This window comes from Lygodium microphyllum, chromosome 13 (assembly GCF_053477565.2).
Source record: "Lygodium microphyllum isolate KBCC chromosome 13, Lygodium_microphyllum_v1.1.10, whole genome shotgun sequence".
NCBI lineage: Eukaryota > Viridiplantae > Streptophyta > Polypodiopsida > Schizaeales > Lygodiaceae > Lygodium > Lygodium microphyllum.
The window spans coordinates 115,569,037-115,588,186 of record NC_141147.1 but is presented as its reverse complement, the minus strand read 5'-3'; the positions used below and the strand labels follow the sequence as shown (position 1 = coordinate 115,588,186).

The following is a 19,150-nucleotide window of genomic DNA, read 5'->3' as shown; positions in this document are numbered from 1 at the left end:
TGCGTCTCTGCGCCTGTCTGTGTGTGATCTCTCCTCTGGCCTCCAAATCGCGTAGCTGTCGACGTAGATCTCTGCACTCATCATCATACCACCTGTTCTGTGGCATGGTACCGGTCCGAGGGGGGTGCGTGTATGTGTGATGTGGAAAACTGAGTGTAACAGAATCATGCAGAATGCGTGTGATATCAGTGGTCAGTGTATCAAGAGGTGCGTATGGATCAAGTGACGTGATGTGCTCCTCCAGATGCTGTGAGTAAATATGTGAGAGCTTATGAGTGAAGTGTATGGTAGTATGCATGTGGGGTATGATATCTGCAGGTGGTGAAGGTAATGAGGTGAGGAGTGAGAAATTGAGAAAGGTGTGATCGGCACCGAGTGGAAGTCTCCCAAGGTCGAAGGACTCGATAGTATGCATCCCATCGATCGGTCCGAGCAGATAATCTACAGTACTCTCGCCCCCCCATGTGGGAAGCATGTAAGACCTCCTGAATATGGCCATCGTGCCATCATGTTATAAATAACGAGATGATGTCTACTACCAAGCTCAAGTAAATGCCCTCCATACCCTGTGGCGTCTGGCCCAGTATCTGCTGACTCCCTACTGATCCCCAACTCCTCAGGGTCTAATGCTCTCATGATCTCTGGCTGCTCCATATCAAAACTCTCACACTGTCGGCTCTGTGTGCGCCCGTTGAAGTCCCCCATAAGGAAGACCTCACCCAAACTAGAATACAGAATAATGTCCTCTGAGAGCTGTGAATAAGGGGAGGGGGAATCTCTGGCATGAATATCACCCTGCGTAGTAGCATATCTGGACCCTCGTGGTGAAAAGTAGCATACTGCCATATAGATCCATCTCTCATCTGATATTTGCACTCTGATCCATATGTAACTGGCCTCCTCATCTCGTCTCACTAACTGGATATGTCTCTGTATCCCCTGACAGAATAGAACTGCCACCCCTCCTGAGCCCCTAGATGTGCTCTGCCTAGTAGTAGCCCGGTATGCAGATACCCACTCAAATCCTGTAATGCGTGGAAGCCCTCTCTCTAGGCTCTCATGTGTCTCTGTGAGGCATATAACATCATGGTCAGATAAAATCTCCTCAAGTCTGTCCGGTCGTGACCATAGGGAGCCGTTGCAGTTCCAAACTACCACACGTATTGGGGTTTTCTGTACAGTCCTCTGCCCCGTCTCATAGGCCGCGCCCCCCTATTTGGTGGGGCGTCCATCTATAAAATCCGGCCATCTCGATAGAAGGCCTTACCGCCTTCTCTACATGCTTGGAGTATCTGTGGCATGCATGCTCGTCTGTGTGCAATCTGCATCTGAGTCAGGTCCTCATCCATGAAGATGGAAGCCCCAGTCATCCCTCAGAGCGAAATCCGCTTCCGAAAGAAAGCAGCTATGTCCTCCAGTGTGCTCATATGTAATGTCAGAGCTCTGACCCTGGTAGTATCTCGTCTTGCACGCCATGCCTGAGTAAAGGGCATGCTCATGTACCCTAGTCGGGTGCATAGCCCGCGTGCGTCCTCCTCCGAAGAGGCCCCTTCAGGGAGCCCGGTAATACGCACGTTCAATCTGCACGCGTTCCTGAGCCTCTCCTCCTCTAAAGTCTCCTGAACCCGGACTACCTCCTCCTTTTTATTTTCTTCTTGGACCTCCTTCTTAATGTTCTTCTTCACTACCTCAATCCACCCCTCCTTATTCCCTTCTAATTCTTCCTTCATGTTTGCTTTGATTTTTTCCTCCCATCCCTCTCTCGAAGCCTAGAGAGAGAGAGAGAGAGAGAGAGAGAGAGAGAGAGAGAGAGAGAGAGAGAGAGAGAGAGAGAGAGAGAGAGAGAGAGAGAGAGAGAGAGAGAGAGAGAGAGAGAGAGAGAGAGAGAGAGAGAGAGAGAGAGAGAGAGAGAGAGAGAGAGAGAGAGAGAGAGAGAGAGAGAGAGAGAGAGAGAGAGAGAGAGAGAGAGAGAGAGAGAGAGAGAGAGATTTATCTTGCCCCTTGACTCTTGAGGACAAAGGGATGTTTATTTTGATGAGTTCTCTAGCATGGTCCAATCTATATTTTTGGCCTTTTGGTTTAGATTGGTGTAAATAATTTTGCTCGAGGTGGTATTGATCCAATGAATATGGCTTTATATGTTTAGCAACATTGGATATTGTGAAGAGATATTTTATATGAGTGTATACTCCGAGGCTTTTTTAATATAAAGACACAACACACCCATATGATTTCTTATATAGTAATGAGTGTGAATACATGCTTACACATATAAAATGCTTTTAGCCTTAAATTTTTTAAAATAAATATAAAAAGGTGGCAAATCTAGAAAAAAAGAAAAGTAAAGAGGAAGATCACCGTATTTAAACACAACTAGCAATGCATGGGGTAAAAAAGGATTAAGGCTATTTGGAAAGCAATAGTGTTAGCTTTGAAGGTTGTGATACTTATACAAAGAGAGGGCAAAACATGAAGTATATTGAGAGCTATATTAATAGAGAAGATTTACAAGACTAAGTATGCATTAAAGTGAATATGCATATATATAAGGCCGGGGGAGAAAGCCTCCCAAAGAGTGAAAAAAATCAATGGTCCTAAGTATATTTATACATGTCACTATCAAAATATGACAATAAATCTTGTAGGAGTGATGTGGTGAACAAGAGTTGGCACTCATGTATAGGGAAGTGCCAAGCTAGGTGGACTAGATCAATCCATAAAGCATAGTAAGCCCAAAGATTTGTTGAAAGCTTTGAACTTCTCATGAGGCAAAGCCTTTGTAAAAAGGTCTATAAGGTCACCTTATGTTGGCACATATGCCAAGCTTCTCTCTGTGACAAAGAGTCTCATCCTAATATAATAATGGCGCACCACAATGTGCTTAGTGCATGCATGGAACACTCGATTCCATGCAATTGCCAATGCACTTTGACTATTAGTGAAGATGGTGGTAGTAGATGATTGTCCAACACCTAAATCGACCAAAAGGCATCTAAGCCAAATACCCTCAACTGTAGCTTTGAAAGCTACCATGTACTCAACTTCACAACTAGAAGTGGCCATAGTGAGACACTTTTTTCTCAAACATGATATGCATGAGCTACCAAGCATGAAGGAAAAAACTTTTGGATTAAAAAAAAAAGGTAAATCTAAAGGCAATTATCCCCCCCAACAATGGCTATATATATATACCTAAGTGTATTCAGTAGAGTAATAAAGAGTGAAAAGAAAACAAGTGGCTTCACCATAGCCTTGGTTTCAGTGGCTTCAAAGGCCCTCTTCTCCACATCAATTGGAGCCCCTAGTGCCATTGCCTCTTCCCCTCCTCCATTAAGGCCTCCCCACAACAATTCTTAGGTAGGAAAACCCTGCATTTCTCACTTTTTTTAGGCTCCTCTTCCTTTGAGTGATACTTTTATATGTAAGCTACATCCAATAAGCTAGTGAAGGCTAATAGGCAACTATGGTTTTCTTCCAAACAAAGTCTTGCTTTCCTAGACAGAACTATTCCCAAACCCCTTGGGATTGATGAACCTAGAGGGAGTATGGGGCTTCGTTAAGCTCAAATGGCTTAAGTATGGGGACATAATCAATGCTAGGTTTGCGATGCTTGGTACAACTAGAGTGATTGCACTTTAGATTTTAGGAAAGCTAGCTTGATGCCACAAGAGACAATGTTGGTTTGGTTCAACTCATTGGTGTTCCTCCAATAGGCACCTACAATTAATAGGCATACCAATACATCTTATTTGTGATGAAGATGACCCTCATGGATTTTATGGAGCACCACAAAGCAAAGAACTATGACAAGCCAGGCTCCATGGGCAAGCATACTTCCTTGGGCTTGAGAAAGGCCTCAGTGGATCGAGCAACCCAACATACATAGGAGGCCCATTCTTCAACTTCCTTGGATTTGGCAAGGATGAGAAATTTGTGAGGGAATTGAAGCTAAAAAAGATCAACAATCTAGGCTTTCCGTGTTGTCTATCTTGGGCTACTTCAGCCCAAGCCATGGTAATAGGGGCAACGGGCCCTTTGAAAACCTTCTAAACCACCTTATAGACCCTATGAACAACAACATCCTCACTAACTTCAAGATCCATTAAGGAGCCTCTAAACCTGTTGTGGCTCTTCACTTACTTTCTAGTTGGCCATTTGTTCCATCAAAATTGTTAATTTCCCCATGATTTTGTGTTCTGGATTAAGCTAGCCCCAATGGTAGCCTGTCTATTGTTAAAAGCACGGATCTAGAGCATAGCAGGAGCTATGGAGGATGGAAGATGAAGACAAGACTCATGTGTTGACATAGACAAAGAGAGGCCAACTATTACACAAGTGAATTAGGTTCCAAGATGGAAGCTTGGACTCATAAAGACAATCTTGTCTAATGGATTGACACTGACAAGACACTAAGTGAAAGTACAAAGCATCATGATATTGTATTCATTCCATGTGAAAGTGATAGTCAAATACAATGCTTTATAGAAGCTGGGTTTATTCCACTCTCCTCACTGTGCATATGGGATTTAGGACATATCTTCCAAGAGCATATATCATTTTTCTATTTCTCAACACCCCCCTCAAATGATGAGTTCCTACACTTGCTGGGTTTTGCCCCCCCTACATGATAACATGGCCCAGGAGACTAGCTCATAGGTAGCCTAGTCAAGTTAAAGCTTGAAACTTTACATCTTTGGCAAGGGTTCTTACAAAGAAAATCCACTAAGGGAAAAACATATGAAAGATACAATGAAAATTATTTTAGAATAATATGTCAAATTTGTTAATGGTAGTGGAATCATCATCATCTTCTTCTTTATTCATGAATTGGTTCTAGTGGTGATCATTCTGTATCAGTTGTGCCCTTTTCTTATGGAAACATTCATAGGCTATATGGCCATGACATGTCATTCGATTTTTGTTGTTGGTGTTGAATCCTCGACCTTTTCCTTTGGGTCTAGCAGCTCCTTTGGTGTATAAGAGAATTTCTCTAAATAATGGAATACCATCTTTTGCATTCTTGTTCTTCTGTTTGTTCTCTTCATCAAGAAGAGAGTGCTCAATATCTTTAAGTGAGAGACTTGGAACATTAATTAGGGTGGACACAAGATTCTCATATGGATCCTTATTTATACTTGCAAGCAGTACGGCTACTGCTTCATCTTCATCAATATTATTCTTAAGAGTTGCAAGCTAGGTTTTTAGACTCTTGAAATTGTTAATGTGTATGGTCATGGAAGAATTGTCTTTTATATCCAGTTTATAAAACTACATGAGTAATTTTACCTTTGAATTCTTTGCTTGGGGTACCAAACATCCTGTCAAGTTCCTTCCAAGCAGTTCTAGCATCTCTAATGCCAAAGATATGATGTAGCACATCATCACTTAGTCCCTAGGCAATGATGCCTAGTGCTTTATTATTCATCTTCTTCCATTCTCACACTTTTTGAATCTTCTTTCCCGTCATTTGCATCACCTTCATCATCTTTAAAGAGATCCTAGAGGTCTTTCCTCATGAGGTGGTACATGGTCTTTTCCTTCCAAGAATGGAAACCTTCTCCATTGAACTTTGCTATTTGCTCAAGCTTTGCCATGTTGATTAACCAGCAAAAGAGTTGTATTTCAATGTGTCAAGAGACACAAGTGCAAGGTAGTGTGAAGACACACTCTGTAGTATCAAGAGATACTATGTCTGATCTTGAGCTTGAATCTTCTTTATGCTTGATGATAATTCTTGATGCTTGTCTTGTCCTTCAATTTGAGTCTCCTCCTTATTGGTAAATGATGCCTAAATTTTTGTTGGAATCTAAGGTTAGAGTGGTAGGAACTCCAGTAGGTGAGATTGAAGTGTATTATGAGCTTGAAGAAACTTGGCTATGGCTGCCCTTTAGGGTTTCAGGACAGGGGCTTGATTTTTCACTCATTGCAGCTCACAAAGGTAGCCATTTTGAAAACCCTCTAAGAGTGGGAGAGAGTTTAGGTGTAGAGCTTCCAAAGCCCTATGGTCTCTATGGGAATCGCGCTGCGTGGAGAGAGAACAACTGTATGGACGGAACCAGGTGCAGATCAGGAAGCGACTTCGAATTCACGCAATGCTGAGAAACTGGAAGGCTAATGTCCCACTATAATGTGCCAGACACGAGCACAAGGAGTTGAGGAATGTTTCCCCAGAAGAGAGCTTGGAGAGATATGTCCTGTGTGTGGAGATTCAACTCCTCCAAGTCAAGTAGGTGATGCTGTCCACATACACAGTTATGGCAGTGAATCTTAAAAGAGGCAATGCTAAAGCTATAGTTGCTCAATGTCAGTGATTGAGGTGCAAGAGAGGAGCTCTGGAAGTAGAAAAACACTTCTCCAGAAGGAAGTTTAGAGAAATTTGGCCTGTGGAGAGAGATATGAAAGCTTCAAGTTGACAGAGGGTGCTACTGGCTATGGCTGCCATGGAAGCTTCATTGAAGGTAGAAATGCAAATGAAGTTGGAGATGGGATCAAGCACTCAAACTGAGCTGAGAAGAGATGGAGAGGAGCTATGACTGGGCTTTGATACCTTGTTAAAAGCGCAGATCCAGAGCATGGTAGGAGCTACGGAGGATGGAAGATGAAGAAAAAACTCATGTTGACATAGACAAAGAGAGACCAACTGTTACACAAGTGAATCAGGTTCCAAGATGGAATCTTGGACTCATAAAGACAATCTTGTGTAATGGACTAACACTAACAAGACACTAAGTGAAAGTACAAAGCATCATGATATTGTATTCATTCCATGTGAAAGTGATAGTCAACTACAATGCTTTATAGAAGTTGGGTTTATTCCACTCTCCTCACTGTGTGCTTATGGGATTCAGGACATCTCTTCCTGGAGCATACATCATTTGTCCATTTCTCAACATCTATGTCTTCAAAGAGGAGTTGTTTTGTCATCTTAAGTTGTGGACAACACATAAATCATCAATGTCGTTTTTTAGATCTAATAGCTTGGTTTCCCTTGTATAATATGATACTTTAATTTAATAAATTAGCCACATTTTGTGACAAAAAACCAAAAATATGCAAGTGATCCTTATATCGCATTTTTGAATGCTAAGCCTTATACAAAGCGATAGACTTCGAAGCCTTAGTGGAACACTTGTCAAGTACATATGCTACACATAAAACTACCTTAAGAAAAAAACTATCATAAAGCTTGACTCTTAATCATGCATCATGCTATCTCTATGAGAGATCTATTATTTCTCTTGGCTATGTCATTTTGTTGTGGTATAATGACATTGTAGATTGGTTTTTTATGCCATGTTAAGCCAGATATGCATTAAATTCCTTAGATATATACTACCCCCTCAATTTGAATGGAGAGCGTCCAGTTTACATCTTGACAAATTTCCAACCATGCTAACAAAGTACTTGAAGTACAAAAACACTTTGAACTTAGCTTTAGAACCATATGCCATGCATGCATGGAGTAGTCATCAATCAAAATCATGAAGTATAAGTAGTTATCAACATAGGGCGTTTGCATCGGACCACAAATATCCCTATGTTGGCAAGCTAGAGTTTGTGAATGGTTCTCACTGGACCACCTTTTGAAAATGAAGCATGCTACATTTTACCCAATGTGTAGCCTTCACATATGTGTATTCTAGTTGCTTCAAGATTAGGCAATTAAAATAATATATCAAGTTTTTGCAAGTGTGACAAATTAGCAAAATTCAAATGACTAAACATGCTAAAGTATTGCATCTGAAAAAACCTACAAATCTACTCTTGCACATGCCACATCTTCCACATATTTACCATAATGATTAAGCTTGTATAGCCCATGACATAGCAAACTAGATGAAATAATTGTATCACCACAAGAGAGATCATGAACTATGCATATGTTCATCAACAAATTTCACAATCAAGCCAATCTTAACATGTGCAGAAACTAACAAGAAATGCTTTTTGATATATTGTACATATAAAGCACATTTGTAAGTGTAAAAGTATTGCCATTAATGGTATTCAACACAAATTTTCTAACTCCTTTAATAGGTAAGAGGAGTTATTAGCATATTTCATGGTATTATACTTAGAAGTAGGCTCAAGAGAAGCAAATCGTGTACACAAGTAGTATGCTTTATGTCACCATTGTCAAAGTGCTATACTTCTGACTCCATAATACACATTCAAGAATCATGTAAAGAAGGATTCTAAATATATTGCATACTGAATCCTACACAATATCTACAGATTTTGACTTAGAAGGAGAGGCATTTGCTACAACCATACTAGTCTTTTTTTCGCAATGATTTTAGGATAGTTCGTAATAACATAATCTTTTGTCTTACAATAGCTACAAAATATTTTATTCTCATTTTTTGTATAATCCTTATTAGCCTTCTTTGTCTGAACAATAATTGGCAGACATCTCCTTATTAGTAGGAATTGCAAATTTTTATTTACTTTTTTAGACTAGTCACAAAGGCTTGATTTGCAACAAGCATAATGTGCATGTTTATCAAGATGCTTCTTCTTACAACAACAAAAAAAAGACTAAATTGTCAATTGACAAAGCATTTGAATTTCCTTTCATCATCAAACAAAGAGTAGATACAAGACTCTGATAAGAATCGGGAAGAGGAATTGAGGACACTCTACATGAGTGAAATACATAGCAAAATCTCATTTGCAATACTCAATGGCTCCTTAAGATCTTTTATCTTTCTCAAAAAACTAGCCATGGAGTCACTTTTATTCATATGTTGACTCTCTAGAAGTAAGCAATATGGGTCTCATTTCTTCCTTGATACAAATGTGCAAGCATATCCCCAAGCATCCTTATCTATTTTATATGAGTGGGATCATGGTACATTTAATAGACAATGCAATCAAAGCATGCACTCCTGTATCTTTGCCATGCCAACAAATCTACTTAGGAGTAGGTGATGGTGGTATTCTAGCTTGAACTAGAGCAAAACTCAAAACCTACAACATCTTGAACCACATATCTTTCTCTTGTTTTTCTTGCACTTGTAGTTTCTAAAACACCACTGGGACATCTTTCAATTCCATGTATAATGTTCTAAAGCCCATTTATAATCAATATATGATGCATCACATAATTTTCTAAGGATAGTTGGTTCCATCCAACTTATCTTCAACAATCAATATATGGAGGAATATATCATTGTTTCCATCCATTGACAATAATTGAATCAAAAGTTGCTTATATAGGAAAAAATATACACCAAACCAACTTATGCTACTTGTAAAAGTGACTATTGTAAAAAGTTCTATACAAATGGATGAAATAGCTAGTGTAGTATTGGGGATAATACTACAAATGAGGACTGAAACAAACCTAAAGAAAAATCTGATGATGCCAAGCCCTTATGGGCTATTCCATAATATTTGTCGATTTGTTAACACTCGCTAAACCTCATTCCAATCTAAGGAAATCAAATAGAGGATATTGATGACTCTACCCACCAAGAGATTGAAGCTTGCTTTGATTTGCTCTAATACCAATTGTTGAATTCTAGGTTCGCAAGAATGCATATACTAGAGAAGAAGAAGCTTGAGAGAGAGCACGACTCAAAGTGTACTAAGAGGCATCGATAGAGAGGATTTATAAGACTATGTATGTCCTAAAGTGAATACACATATATACTAGGCTAGAGGAAAAGACCTCCTAAATAGGGGAAAAAGTGCCCTTTGTGGTCCTAAGTGTATTCACACATATTACTTCTAAAATATGGGTACACTAAACATATCTAAGAGCAACACAATATACTTATTCTGAAAAGTTAAAAACTATCTATTTTATGCTTTATAACTTTTGTAAAACTACTTGGTTTACAATTTTCTTTATCATCTTGTAGAATGATTTGTTTCCTTTTTGTTTTTCTTATTTGAATATTTATGTTTGTTTTGATACTAATTGCCAATGGATTCGTCATTTGAATGCAAGTTAATAAAGAGTTCAACTTTATTTCTAAGTAGCAAATTAGATAATTTGCTCTATTATACCAAGATATGTTGCGAGATTGCATTATTTTAGAACATTTAGGCTGCCTTACACTAAAGAAAATTGCATTCATTAGCATTATTAGGATGCAGAATATCATTGCAATTTGTATCTTATTCTTTATTTCTTTTTTAAGTGATCACTCTCAAGTGTGAATAGCCCTTTACTATGTACAAAAGGATCATATCTTTATTTTTAGCATAATTTGTCCATGCATATCTATCCTCAACAAGTCTTCCTCTTTGTCAATATAATCAAGCTCATGTAGAGGAGGATACAAAATAGGAAAGCCCCGAAATTCTCAATACCCATCATAGTGTTCTTCTCAATTTTATGAGTATTATGCATGTTTTAGTTAAATTTACCTTATGAATTCTAGTTATTGCTCGTATGCTTCCATGTTGTATGCCCAATTCATTGTCTTGTGCACTTGGTTCTTTTTCATGAGATTTATAAGAACTTATGATGTGATTTTATAAGAAATTACTCCAACAAACCAAGCTACTATACTATCTTGATAATATTTTAGTGTTTATTTGATGTGTCATGCCGAAGTTGCATGCTACTATTCATAACATGGCTCCATGTGGAATTCTATAAGATATTGTGGGGGCATTTTTCTTGCTTTGTAGCCATTCCCCTTACAAAGTAAAGTAGATAAGTCAAACCATACCTAAAGTGGAGATGAGAATATCGAAGCTATGAAGGAAGAAGATGATGACATGCAAGTGGCCAAGTTATATTTGGTTTAGCAAGTGATGTCGATGACAAACAATCATAGTTTGAAAGCTTCTTTCCATGGGAAAAACAATTTATAATAGGAGAGCAATGAGATTATGTATGTGTCTGCAAAAGAAATATGCTATGTGTCATAGTTTAATCCCATACACTTTGCTTAGAAAGTGTGTTGTTTATGCATACGCAATGCATCCCATTTACATGGTTCTGATATGTGAGCTCTATGTGAGGTCTCAACATTTCTAGCGGAGAAGTATTAAACATGTATCTTAAATGCATGTAACATGTATAGCATGCCTTCCCTATTGTGCATATGCTCATTGTAAATGAATGTGCTAAGTGTAAACATTAGTATTTTAGTGCAATGTATATGCTACATGCATACATTATTTACAATGTGGCTCACTAACCTGTATGCAAAAATGCATATGCCATGTAGCTTCAATTGTTTTAGCATACATAGAGTTGATTCAAAAGAAATACAATCCCTCATGAGGTGGATGTGTGAATGCATGGGAGAGATAAGTGATGATATAGAGGACATCCTATTGTAACATGATCCAAAATGTCTCTTTGATTCATACAACTATACACAATATCAAATACTGCATGCACATATCCTTGTGGGTGGATAAATGTGCTTGCTGGCGAGAGAGAGAGAGAGAGAGAGAGAGAGAGAGAGAGAGAGAGAGAGAGAGAGAGAGAGAGAGAGAGAGAGAGAGAGAGAGAGAGAGAGAGAGAGAGAGAGAGAGAGAGAGAGAGAGAGAGAGAGAGAGAGAGAGAGAGAGAGAGAGAGAGAGAGAGAGAGAGAGAGAGAGAGAGAGAGAGAGAGAGAGAGAGAGAGAGAGAGAGAGAGAGAGAGAGAGAGAGAGAGAGCCTATATTGTAAATGCCAATCTCTCTTTGCTTTCTCTTCAGAAGAAGACCTACTGGTTCAACACTATGATAGAGAGAGTCCCTATCTTGTAAATGCCAACCTCTCTCCGCTTTCTCTTAAGAAGATCTACTAGTTCAACACTATGAATTTGAGAGGGGTTATGAAGTCACTAAAATGGCTACAAAATGGTATTGGGATAGTCACTACCCATCACATGCATTAAAACCTAAAAATGGACTTTATGCATATTTATTGTAACTTTAGTATCCCCTAACATAAACAATGCTAGTATACTTGAGGGTCTCTAAACATACACTTTTTCCTTTTGAGCTTCACCATGCCCTACAAAAAAAAAGTGTATAAATGCATCCCATATGTGTGCATGCATGTGTGTATGTTACATTCAATTAAGATTATCTTCTTGATTACTTATTAAAGAGTATGCATTTCCAATGTGACGCTTTCTTCCTAACAAGGAGTAAGGTTTACCTTCATAAGGGTTCAATTTGGAATCAATAGAATTTAAAAGATGAGGGGATGATTTTAGTCTCTATTGTGAGCATTGCATTTCCCTAATGAGTAGAGTATGCTGCCATCAGGGTTCAATTTGTAATCCATGGAGTTGATTGTGGTTGATCTAGTTTATACTTGAATATGGCAAATTATTGAGATTAGACCATTTGTTTATCGAGGCATCTACAACAATAACTTTTGATGTGGTTAAGTGGACTCGAATGGAAGAAAGTGTGGCATGGTAGGTTCATGCTTGGAGTCTAAATTATTGAGGGTAGCAACCTTGATATTGCACTGTGATATCTTGAGTGATAAGCTTCAGTGGGGGAATTGATTATGTTACACTTATTATTCAAATTTCTCATAGCAAGTTTGTTTCACCACCATGATGGCATTTATGAAAATATCAAAATTTTACATGTTTTATGGACTACCTGATAGGCTCATAAAGTTGCGATGAGCTTGTTATCCTAGTTAAATGTTAAGGTAAAAATTAGGCTTGCTTAGCACATTGAGTAGTATCTTATCTACAAATTCTACTTGGTATGAGGATAATAAGGATAGGATATCTAGTGTAGGACCAAGAAGCATTAATTAAATGAGTCCATTGATCACTAACAATCTTGATGGGGTAGCCAAATCAAGAAATTTTACACCCACCATAAGAACTTGGACGTTGCTTATTGTTGTTCTTGCTAATGACTCTACAAAATCCACACCTAAATTTTTAAAGGATTGGTGGGAAACTACTATTGAGAGATCCATCTTGTCTATCCAAATTGGCAATTTTGTTGGTGCTTGTCGTGGTGTTTGGCAAAGCTTGTAGTATCCTTTAATAGGGCTAGCCACCAAAGTTGTGAATGTGAAATCTTTCTAGCCATGGCATTAGAAATGAAGTGGATGTCTTATATCCCTTTGCGCTTTTTGTAGCATATCCCCAATTTCAAACTCATATACACATCCTCAAAGAAGACAATGATTCCCTAGTCTATTTAATCATCATCTTACGATCATATGATAGGGCTATGTCTTGATCGAAAGATGAATGAATCCTACCTTCTTTATCGGGCATTGAAGCAGACCATTCTCTAAGATATATATATATATATATATATATATATATATATATATATATATATAACACCATCAATCTAATCTAGTATCAAGTTGGCTTTGAAGAATCGAACCTCTTATTCAATTTAGAACAAGTGACCACCACAAATATTATCATCAACACTAGTTGCTTTTTTGCCATTTTTCTCTTGAGGCATATGATTGGTCATATAAGGATGCTTGTCTTTTTTCATGACACAAAGGAGTCAAATTCCAATAGTAGTAGAAGCTATCAAGCAATTCATCTTATAGCACATGGTTTGCTCATCAAGTATAATAATACCTGATGGTTTATAAAGAAGGTGAACGGCCAGGTCAATAATAATATCCAAATATTCTTACAACATATGTCCTTTCCAATCCTTCTCTTTCAATGGTTGATTAGTTCATTTTGGCATCGGTGAGTAAGAAATGTGACAATAGACATGATTATCTATGTAATCATTCCTAGCCATGACACCACATTTTTGTGATGCATATTCATTGTTAATATAATTTACACTTCTACAAGTGGCTTGTTCCAAGGCTGAGTGATAGTGCACCATAAACCAATACCCTTCACTTGTATAAAATTAAACAATCCATTGTAATTTTGTATAAATAATTAGCAACAAGAAAAATCCCAAGTGTGGAAATGTTGGATCTAGAGCATGGGCATGAGCTATGGTGGTTGGAAGGTGAAGAGTGAACTCATGAAGACATAGAGTTGGAGATAGAATGTCACACAAGTGAATTAGGTTCCAAGATTGAGACTTGGACTCATAAACACAATCTTGTGTGGTTGGACAATGACTCAGACACTTAATTGAAAGGACAAGAGTACCATCATATTGCATTACTCATCTTGCAAGTACAATGCTTTACAGTAGTTGGGTTGCTCCACTCTCTTCACTGTGCATATGGGATTCAGGATATCTCTTCCTAGAGCATACATCATTTGTCATTTCTCAACACCCCCCTCAAATGATGAGCTCCTACACTTGCTGGCTTTTGCCCCCCCTACATGGTGACATGGCCCAGGAGACTAACTCATAGGTAGCCTAGTCAAGTTAAAACTTGAAACTTTACATCTTTGACAATGGTTTTTATAGAGAAAATCCACTAAGGGAAAAATATATTCATTTAGAACAATCTGTCAGAGTTGTTGATGGTTAGCAGAAGCATCTTCTTCTTCTTCTTCATTCATGAAATGGTTATGGTGGTGGTGATCATTGTGCATCTGCTGTGCTCTTTTCTTGTGGAAACATTATGTCATCTGATTTTTGTTGTTGGTCTTGAATCCTTGACCTCTTCCTTTGGGTCCACCAACAGCTCCTTTGGTGTATAAAAGATTTTCCCTAGATGATGGAATACCATCTTTTGCATTCTTGTTCTTCTGTTTGTTCTCTTCATCAAGAAGAGAGTGCTCAATATCTTTAAGTGAGGGACTTGGAACATTACTTAGGGTGGACACAAGATTCTTGTATGGATCCTTATTTACAATTGCAAGCAGTATGGCTATTGCTTCATCTTCATCAATATTCTTCTTAAGAGTTGCAAGCTGGGTTTTTAGACTCTTGAACTTGTTCATGTGTATGGTCATGGAAGAATTGTCTTTTATATCCAGTTTATAAAACTACATGAGTAATTTTACCTTTGAATTCTTTGCTTGGGTACCAAACATCCTGTCAAGTTCCTCCCAAGCAGTTCTAGCATCTTTAATGCCAGAGATATGATGTAGCACATCATCACTTAGTCCCTAGGCAATGATGCCTAGTGCATTGTTATTCATCTTCTTCCATTCTTTGGTTTTTGTGGAGCTACTGCAAGGATCCTGCTTTTTGATCTTCTTTCCCGTCATCTGCATCACCTTCATCATCTTTAAAGAGATCCTAGAGGTCTTTCCTCATGAGGTGGTACATGATCTTTTCCTTCTAGGCATGGGAACCTTCTTCATTGAACTTTGCTATTTGCTCAAGCTTTGCCATGTTGATAAGCTTCAATTAACTAGCAAAAGAGTTGTATTTCAATGTGTCAAGAGACACAAGAAGATAATTGTCAAATTGACACTAGTTGAGTATTAATGGATACTAGTCAGTGCTTGATCTGCTTTCTCTCACGAAATTTGTGGATGACTTTTGAGCTTCCTTGGGAACTTCCAGATCAGTAATGAACTTCAGAGAGTGTAGCTCAGTGATTAAAATCACTATTGATAGCATTAGTGAGAAGAAACAGTGAAAATGTCAAACTTTGAAGCTTTGGCTATGGCTGCCCACAGAGATGACAGTTAGGGTTTCACAAATTGTGACAGATAGAGAGAGAATTTTGAGGAGCCCTTTCAACCTGATTGCCCACTTGGGGGTCTTCAAATGCCCCATAAAGATCTTGATAATTGCGCATCAATCATTTGTTTAGTAATACAATGCAAGACCCACCTAGAACCACAATGTAGCAACCATAGTGCAAGTTAGCGTATTGTCCCAAAAAAAATCAACATAGTCTCCCTTGCTTGAGAGATCTACTTGAAATCAAACAAGAGCTACCCATCACCACATGCATAACAATTTAAAAAAGTAAATCCAAAACTAGCCACCCTTTCATGGGTTGTAATAGCCATGATCCATTATGTGTTGACATAAAACAAATTGGGAATTTGGCTTTAAAAAATGATAGACATATAGTTATACTTGAGTAAAGCACTTACATTATACTTGTAGAGTAGTCTCTTAGCTAAGAAATCTAAATGAAGCATTTTGTCTTGGTCCTCAAAGGACTCCATTATGTACAAGAGATGCACATGTGTTTGCATGACAAATATAGAAACCCACAAGGGTATTTTTAGGTTAGATTGCAATAGAAGCAAGCATGACATCATAATAGCATTGATGCAATTAAAACTTGTAGTATGTGGCTCTTAAGGGAGGCTTTGTAGTAGTCCTCAATTACTAATGGAAGCTTGGGGGCATCAACCTAAAGCTTGACAATTACTAAGAAATCTTCGGTGAGCCCAAGGTACTTCCTTCTTCATGCATCCCTAAAAGGTTGCATAGCCTCCAAAGTAAGAGAATTGAGGATCTTTTGCCATGGTTAGGCTCATAAGATGCAAAATTATTTTCTTCCTATAAAATGCAACCCACTCTCACAAACCTACACATTATAAAAGTAAACAATGCAACCCTTGTTTTCGTTGGATCAAAGGCTCATCCAAGATATATCTAGTAGAATGTTGTAATTCTCTCCCTTTATTGCAATGAAGTTTGTCGATAACTAGATACCTATGATCTTGAGTGGTTAGTCTTTCAAGACTACAAATTATTTGACTTTAGTGCATTGGCTAACACTACATTAAAACAAGCAATATGTTTGATAAGATGGTTGCACCAAGCTTGTAGAATTGCATGACTAGGAATACTTACACTTGCTAGAGTGGCTGGATACCTACTATCTTGAGTGGCTAGTATTTCAAGACTACAAATGATTTAACTTTAGTACCATTGGTTAACATTACATTGAAACAAGCAATATTTTTGACAAGAAGGCTACGCCAAGCTTGCAAAACTATGTGAATAAGAATACTTACACTTTCTCCAACATCTACAATTCCTTTTCAAGTTGTATCTCCTAATGCCACGATTGGAAGGATGGCATGTATTTTGTCCCTTCCCAAAAAGGTATGTGGGTATCAATGTTTTGTTCCTTCATGCTTACATTAACTTGTTGGTTGTGTAGTTCCATCTATCTAAGCCTTGAAGGCTAGCCGCATGATAGGATTTTGTTTCATAAAAAAGATGAGAGGCAATGAGACTTGAATCAAGGCTAATGCAGCTAGTAAACCTATGTCAACCTTGTTGTCATTATGCCCTCTATTCCTTTATGCACTAGGATCTTGTCTATTATAGATTGGAACTATGCCATTACTTAATTCCTAAATTTGTGGGCTTGGCACCTAATTCCCAATTGAGTTGGTAGGTTTTTTCTTGAAAGCTCATGCGTCTCATGATCTAGCACTAAATCAATGTTCTTGAGATGAGAGTGAGCCTCTTGGGGCCCAATTCCTAACCTTTTCAAATAATCTCTATTTGATGATTCGATCAAGGTATTCTCCTACATTTCCCTTGCCTTTTCCTTTATTTTTGGAGCTAAGGTTACCACTTCAACATTGAGGACTCATCTTCTCACAATTAATATTGTTGCATTATCACTCTTCAAATTAAGCTTAGTCTCACAATGAGTGTTGTTGCACTATCACTCTTCAGATTAAGCTTAGTCTTAGTTCTCTTTTTCCTTTTCTTTTTGTTTTCATTTTCCTTTGTTTTGGGAGCTACTTCTTCAAAATTGATGACTTATCTACTCACAGTTATGTTGTTACACTGTCACTCTTTAGATTAAGCTTAGTCTCAATTCTCTTTTTCCTTTTGTTTTTTTCCTTTTTTCTTGTTGGCACAACATCCCATTCCTAGGCATTGGAATCAAAACACCTACCTACTTTAGTTGAGCCCTTGTTATTACATTCAATGGCATTGGTGTTGCCACATCATTTATGGATTCTATTTCAAAGAGTCACATAGGTAACGAAGGCATGATTGTTGTGTTGGTAGAAGTTTTTCTTGTTGGATAATCACCATATGAGTGAGTGATGCTAGATGGAAGAAGTGAAGTCTACATTTAATGTCCAACCCCTTTGCATAATCTTTAGTTTTGGTTTCTCTAGCCAAATCTAATAACTGTTGAACTTGTTAAAATTCTACCTCCTTCTTATGTCCATCTATTCATTCAGGCAGACTGTGTGAATTCAGCCACTTGTATTAACATGTCTAGTCTCCTCTCTACTTTTATGTCCACTAGTACATTCTTTTTATTCTTGTTTGTTGATCATATTATGTGATTAATTATTCAGTGCCTAATCGAAATTTGATTGGATCAAAATCTAGGTTTTTAGAGTTTGAACTCAAGTTTGAATGCTTCTTGGTTGACTAAGACTTTGATGAGATTGATGAGCTCAAGCAAGGGGATGGAGATTCTAATTTGGTTCCCCAAGCAAGACACATCTTCCCTCAAGTGTGGATGCACTCCAAGTGTTGGGGTATAATTGTCTAGTTTGCCATCATAGGCTAGAGAGACACTTTAAGCTCATTTGTCTCTATTTCTTTGTATGTATTGGGTTTTCCTCTTAGTGGGATGTGCTTAGCACTATGTTTGTGTGCTTTGAATTTCCTTTAAGATAATGTGTTCCTATCTTTTTTATGGGACTAATGAGCCTAGATCATGTTCCTCTAAGTAGTGGTGTTCAATATTGGGTTTGCATTGAGGTTCATGTGTACTCTTTCAAAAATTTCTTTTCTCTCTATTTGTCCCTTTGGTGGTTTCTCTTGCTATTTGTTTGGCCTTGTATATATCTTAATAAGGTTCTAGGTTCTTTATGTCCCTAGCAAAATTATAGGTTTGTTTCTTATCTCTTGGTTTGGTTTATCAACAACATGGCATGTTCCTCCTTATTCTTAGCCAGCTACATGAAGAGGTTCATTCTTATTAATCAACTAAATCTCCTTAGCGCAATAACTTGTGCAATAAGTGAGCCTTGTGCACAACCACAATTTTCCTTTCTCAAACAATGCATGATAGCATTCACTTAGCAATGCATGGATAGGATTTCCCCTTTTCAAAACATTGTGCTTTAATGTGATCAATGCGTTGTGCTCAAACACACTTTTTGCTTTCCAAAATAAGCATATTGTTGGTGCAATTCTTAAACTACAATGTGTGCTTAGCATGCAACATATATGATCCTGTCATACATGGATTATTTCCAAAATATGTTTGCCTTAGCCCATTGGTCACAACTCAAAAGAATAAGGTTTCAAAAGTTTTAATTTTGTTACAACTTTGGACTCTCGAGGTAATCCTCAACTCCTAAGGTCT

At 37.9% G+C, this 19,150-nt stretch overlaps 1 pseudogene; it reads left to right on the top strand.

Annotated features, from left to right (window-relative positions):
• The first annotated feature begins 1,347 nt into the window (after positions 1–1,347).
• On the top strand, positions 1,348–4,106 carry LOC148027093 (chlorophyll a-b binding protein 8, chloroplastic pseudogene; annotated as a pseudogene).
• The last annotated feature ends 15,044 nt before the right edge of the window (positions 4,107–19,150 follow it).